Genomic DNA, 6,769 nt, shown 5'->3' with positions numbered 1-6,769 from the left:
CGAGATAAAGACAAGGGATAGAAAAACACTGCAACTCTCTGAACTAAACATCCTGCTCTTCACAAACCAAGTGGTCTTTGTCCTTTTTTTCTCCTCCACACTATTTGCTAATGAGGACTTGGGGTCAGTGTAATTGTTGCAGGAAACACCGCACTGATCAGAGGTGCAATTTGAGGGAAAATGAGGTTCTGTCGGATGACCTCATCTCTTTGGTCGGGCAGGCCGAGCCCCAAGGCTTTTCTGATTTGTCTTCTTGGGTCAGCAGCACCACATATGTGGGATGTGTGTGTGTGTGTGTGTGTGTGTGTGTGTGTGTGTGTGTGTTTGTATGTGTGTGTGTGTCACAGACTCAAGTGAAGTCACCGCGGGGAAGAAATGCCAATGAGGATGAGTCTGGGTGAGGAGCTGAGATGATTAGACCACCTACAAATGATTCAGCGCCAAGTCGAGCAGATTTACTCGATTTTCAGCAGACTGGCTCCTCTGTCTTATCAGAGCAGGAGTGCTGATTAGGGATCTTTGATTAAACGGGAATGTTGCTTGATTTACGTTTAATTGAGGATGAGTTAATGTATCTTTCTTATTGTCTGTAAAGGCCAGTAATTTGGAATATGACCAACTCCTACCCCAAGCTACAAATCACAGATAAACGACTCTTAATCACAAGGCATGAAACCAGGGAACTATGACTTATACCTGTAATGTCATCAACATGTAATTGAGGAAACTCAAGCTGTAACTGTATAGCATGAGGCTCATTTAAGTGAGCATTTTGTGGAATCACAGGATGCCCTGATCGCTTTCAGAAGAGCTGATTCACATGAGATCAGGACGTCAATAGTCACCTCTAAATTGGTAACCATGTGCGCGGTGTGGCAGGATAGGTGGTGAGGCAAACCAGCACCCTGATGTAATGAAAAACTTATAACAGATAAAAAAATATTATGTATGAATGCATTAATGATGCAAGAACCATGCATAACATGTGTAACAAGTAACAAGCTGGAAAATGTAGGTTTACGTGTGTGCAATGTTACCAGATGTACCAGAGTCTTGGTCTGCATGTGCTGTTTATTCTCTGATGTCTGGATTTGGAGTTTATCGTGTTCGCTGATTCGACTAGATTGTTGAAAAACATTTTCATTCTTAAATTCTTTCCTTAAATTACATTTTTCACGTGCCATTAAGATGTTCAATCTTGACTAATTTCTTCAGAATTGTTACTTTGCACAACACAAGTGACAGTACAGGAAACATTTAGTGGTCATTAAATAGCATTATTATAGTTGCTGGTGGTTTGAGTACAGGGTTAAGTAATGACCCTGTCCATACAAAGGACTCTAATAGCTTGTGATATATTTTAGCTCTATTAACAACAGAAGAAGTTTGCGTTTATGTAAAAATAGAAAGCAATAATTCCAATGACTGACTAAATTCATTGCGAAAAGTTATACATATATACATTTAGTTATAAAATCACTTGTTTCAATATGACCCAGTCCTCAAAGAGGGTGAGGACATACAACAAAACAAGTAATGGAAGCTTCTGAAAGAATCACTTGTCCACTTAGTTCACATGGAACAACGTGCTTTGGTTCTCCTCTAATCATTTCATATCTTTGATCCACCCACCTATCGGAAAATTAAAGGCTCTCACTCACAAATTCTCCATTAGCGGGGAAATGTGTGCACTGGACTGCTTGTCCTCGCCAAACCTCCAACATTACCAGCTGTGGCCAAGCCTTACAGCAGAGGAATACGACCAGACAATGGGTACACTCAGACTGACTCCAGGTCAGTGGCATCTTTTGATCTCTGTGTCTTTTTGTGACACACACAGTTTCATATCAAATAAAGGAAAGAATTTATTTGATCATTTAAAGAGACGCAAATGACACGCAACAAGGATCAGAGGCCAGATCAAAAGACAGGATGTTGTGATTATATGGTTGCATTTCAGCCAACGGAGCCAAATGCGTCTTTTTAAGATCATTTTTATGGAATTTCTGAGACAGATAAGAGATGGGAATGACTTGTGACAAAGATCCAAATCTCCAGGTGCTTAAAGACACTTCAACAAGACCTGCCACCTGATGCACTGTACATCTCAGTTACATAGTCAAGCTGTGAGAAGAAAAGGACAAAACTGGAACATATTGGACATTTTGATTGTAGAGAAGGACTGTACGTTTGGAATGAGCATTTACTGTCGGTAAGAAAGGCAAAGTGAACCGTGGTCTTCCTGAACCAATCACCCCAACCTCCTACTTCAGGGGACTTTGTGACACTACAACATCACATTACTTACTTCTCTGGTCCCAACAAACAAGAGGTCATTGTCACCTGTATATAAATATATGTAGTTTTTGTGCATTTGCAGAAATGACTGATGCTTTCATTCGTCTTGGGAAGACTTTCTTCTCCTCTTAGATTCTGGTATTCTATGCATCTCAAACTAGAAAGCAGATAAAGGGGAAAACGAGATAATATGACTAAATCTGATTATTTCAGTTAACTGTGCAAAAATAACAATTTACTGAAATTACAGATTACAGTTTGATGCCAACATCCCGATCACTGACTGCTCCTTTTTCACATTCATTGTCCCAACGGATAGTGCAGCCAATTGACAGACAGAAACATGTCAGTTTCCACATCTCAACACTGAACAAACATACAAAACCTGAGAGCCGCCAAAACTCTATCCCCCTTAATCTCTGAGCCTACATCACAGACCAGGATGCCAGACAACCCCCAACCCAAAGCCAAGGGCAAGCAAGAGAGCACACCTTCGACTGCGAAGAGCAAACAGGGGAGAGGGGAGATCTATATTTCACAAAGCGGGCCCCGGCACTCAAGGCTTGGCAAAAGTAAACAATAGCACTAGCAGGCCCATAATTGATGGCACCGTTCCTTTTTATACAGTAAATAGATGTCAAACAGTGGTGGAACACAGCGGCCAGATTACAAAAGATTTGCAACACCCCAGGATTACAGAAGAATGCCTTCCTTTGATCTTGCACTATTTAGTCTTTGATTCCCTGTAATTACTCGAAGCAGCCGCTTTCTTAGTCAGGGCCTGAAAAACGATGCATGGCCTTTAAGAATTTCTTAATTTTAGGAGGAATTAGTGACGGGGCTCTGGTTTCTGCACATAATGGTGGCTAAGAACTACAGTGACATTTGATGTAAAATATAAGGGTTCATTTTGGTTGGTTTTAACTGTTAAAAAGGAAATTTTAAATTATTTTTATTTATTGCATTTATCTTATATATTGTATTTATTGCAGATCTTCAACTCTGTCCCCTAAAAGCTGTGGAAATACAGCTGCTTATTGATGTTATTGGATGAAAATCGTGTCTTTTTTTCTCTTTCACAAGCTTCAAAAAATCTGACCATGATACATTTTTACTCCAGCGCCACCAGCAGGTCAAGTTTTCACTCATCCTGTTAAAATATCTCAACATCTACAAGATTGATTGGCACCAAACATTTGACTGACATTCATGGTACCCAGAGGGTGTATCCTACTGAATTTGGTGATCCCTGAGTCTTCCATGAAATTGGCATTTGTGGTTTTGAGTGAAATATCTCAACAACTATTGTATGAATTGCCACTAAATGTGGTACAGAAATTCATATCCCCCTCAGGATAAATTGTAATTACTTTGATGATCCCTTGACTTTTCATCAGGTCAAATTTTCAGTTTGTCCAACGAATGACATTTGTATCAGCCTCAGCTGTACTTTGTGTTTCTGATTATGAAATATTAGCATGCTGTCACACTACACTATGATTGTGAACACGGTAAACATTGTACCTGCTTAACATGGCATTGTCATTGTGAGCGTGTTAGCATGCTGACATTAGCTTTTAGCTGCTAGCATCACTGTAGACTCTGTCTTGTTTTTGCATCTATTGGTTTTAGATTTTCATTTTCAAATCTGTACCATGTTACTTAATACCTACCTTTCACTCATAAGTGCCTATGATGCATATCATATGCATGTTATGAAGATGTTGTATAAACACAACACTCATCAGCTCCCATCCTGCGCGTGTCAGTGAGAGTGAGCGCTGAGCGTCATCAAGACGACTCGTGCTCTGCTTCCTCCAAGAGGTGGCGGCGTGGCTTGCCGATCTCAGCAGTTGCATGCTACGGAAGGAGATAGCAAAGATAGATGAAAGACTGCCTGCATGTGAGGCTGGAAGAGAGGATGATGAGACGGGGGTGAAGTCTCCAAAACAATTTCATTATTGACACAGTAAGTGCAGGCAATAAGGGTCTTCTCTTCTGGGTCCTCATCAAAGTTCTTTACAGGAGGCCAGAAGGGAAATAATGCGCCAGAAAGCTTGAACCAAATCACTCTCAGGCATCAAAGGATTGCCATTATCGCACACAAATACAAACACACACACACACACACGCACATAAGCTTGTGGTATTCTCATCTTGGAGCACTGTGATGCTTTGATGTGCATTTATCTGGATGTTGAAAGCTGGTGTTACAGGGCCACCATGTTTTAAGCAGTCGACCGAGGTACAGTTGGTTGAAGATGACAGATACCGATATTTGACAGCACGAAAAGGACAACTTGTGCACAGCATGTCAACAGAGAGGTGCTCCTAATGACATCAAAAACCTTTATATAGCTATGAGTAAATTCATATTTAATTGTCTCCTTGAGGATGTTTGATCTTGAGCATGTGGTTGCAGCTATATGGCATTGTTTTGCTGAATATTTTTGTATTAAAGTTTTTTTAGGGGAGTCCTGGTGGTATTGAGTAATAAAGAGGAAAATACCCACTGAAACACTCCTAATTTGTAACAGGTGTGTGTTTCATTTTGTTGTCAACAAGGAATATTCGTCACACCCCATAACTGGCAAACACTGTATGTCAGATTTAAGTCCAATACTGACAAAAACCAACTTATCGGTCTGATGCTGGCCTAGACAGCCTGTAACGGCGGCACTCGCCTAGCCTGCATCCTTCTTTGGGATTTAGGCGAGGCTTCCTCTTGGCTGAGTTTGTTATCCCTTTGCCCTTATTCTCTTAAATGCCCATGAAGATAAGATGGCTGTGCGATAAGTGAGCGTGCACCTCCCTGCACAGAGCAGATACAGCGGATGACAAGAGGAGCAAGTGTGTCTCCACTCTTTGTGGGTCTTAAATTTCAAAGAGAGATCAGTGTGGGCAGGATGAGCTGGGAATCTTGCATGAATGGACTCTGAAAACCCTGTAACATTTTAGTCACATCACGTGAGAGATGAAACAATCATGAAAATCAGAAATAGATGGTTTATTGAAATGTATGTCCTCACTAAAGCTATTGAAATCCTTTGTTATGCAAGATATCCTGATCCATAAATAACATGATATGCTTTTTGTTGTGAGTGGGTGGATTATGAGTACATGCAACAAATCATCTTATGTTAGCATGACTGTGTGTGTGTGTGAGAGAGAGAGAGAGAGAGAGAGAGAGAGAGAGAGAGTCTACTACCACCAATTTTAGGGAGGTTGAGAGAATCACTCAATTCAGAGATATAGTACTGAAACAGTAAGCGGTCTGTGCCTTGCTCAAGTATACTTAAGTGCCCATATAACAGCTCTGTTGTTCTGAAATGTTCCCAGTTTGGTCTCAGGATTCACTTAACAGACCATCACCATGTTTTTCTATTATTTTACAATTAAAAGGTTCGTGCTTCATCCCCCTTGTGGAGAAAAGTCAAAGTCCTTAGATAATCCTGAGATAACCGAGACGCTTGAAAGTTATCACGGATCACTGCTTTTTGTGTGTGCATTTGTGTGCACTTGACACACACACACGCCACACAGGCCTGAGCACACAGATACACTCTCCACAAAGCTGCACACACGCACACACACATGATTAATGAAAATTCAGTTGATGACAGACAAAGCTCTATTGTGCCACATTAATAAGATTTAATACGGAGCTTTCTTTCTCCGACACTGGCAGGCCAACTTGTTCTTGTTGGCAAACTCGTCTTATCTCAGCATCTTCCAACCGTGTCATTCATTATTTGGCCTCTAGCTTATCTAAACTAAGCACTACAGTTTTCAAGGCATCCCTGACGCCCACAGGCAGGAAAATGTGGAAGTTACAGTTCCATTTTAAGAGTAAAATTAAATGCATTAGGTTTGAAAGAGGTTTTATTACAACAACAAGAGTAATAGTGATGGTCAAAGCGTGTGCCAGATCTCTATGTTTTCATTATTTACATGTTTACTCCAGTGCAAAAGAGTCATGCAACAACTACTGATGTCAAAGACCTGATAAAGATCGAACGTATCTCTAAAGTTTCACAGACTCTAACAAGCAGGATAGATACGACACACACACACACACACACACACACACGCACCAACTGAAAGAAACCCTCCTCATACTGATATATTGTTACACAAAGAACCAACTAAATTCACTGGGCTTCAGTGAAACCAGGGCATTTTTTTCACTCATGATGAGGGATGTGAAGATGTTTTGTGCTGCTTTGTCACACCATGCGGGATGTTGCAGGACAGATGTGGAGTACTCCAGAATCTAAGCTTCTGTTGGTGTGTGCTGGCACCTCTTAAGACTTGTTATTAGATTTTTTTGGGATGTTTTGTTTCAAACATTTTAACATTACGATATATGTATATGGTCCTCTCTGCTAATATTTTGGAATTTATTTTATCTTGACTGTCCTAAACCCTTCTAAATGTTTTCACGTTTTTTTTTTTTTTATCATTATTGGTG

Source organism: Enoplosus armatus, chromosome 10 (assembly GCF_043641665.1).
Source record: "Enoplosus armatus isolate fEnoArm2 chromosome 10, fEnoArm2.hap1, whole genome shotgun sequence".
NCBI classification, from domain to species: domain Eukaryota; kingdom Metazoa; phylum Chordata; class Actinopteri; order Centrarchiformes; family Enoplosidae; genus Enoplosus; species Enoplosus armatus.
The sequence above is the reverse complement of the archived record's forward strand: the minus strand, read 5'-3'. Positions refer to the sequence as shown.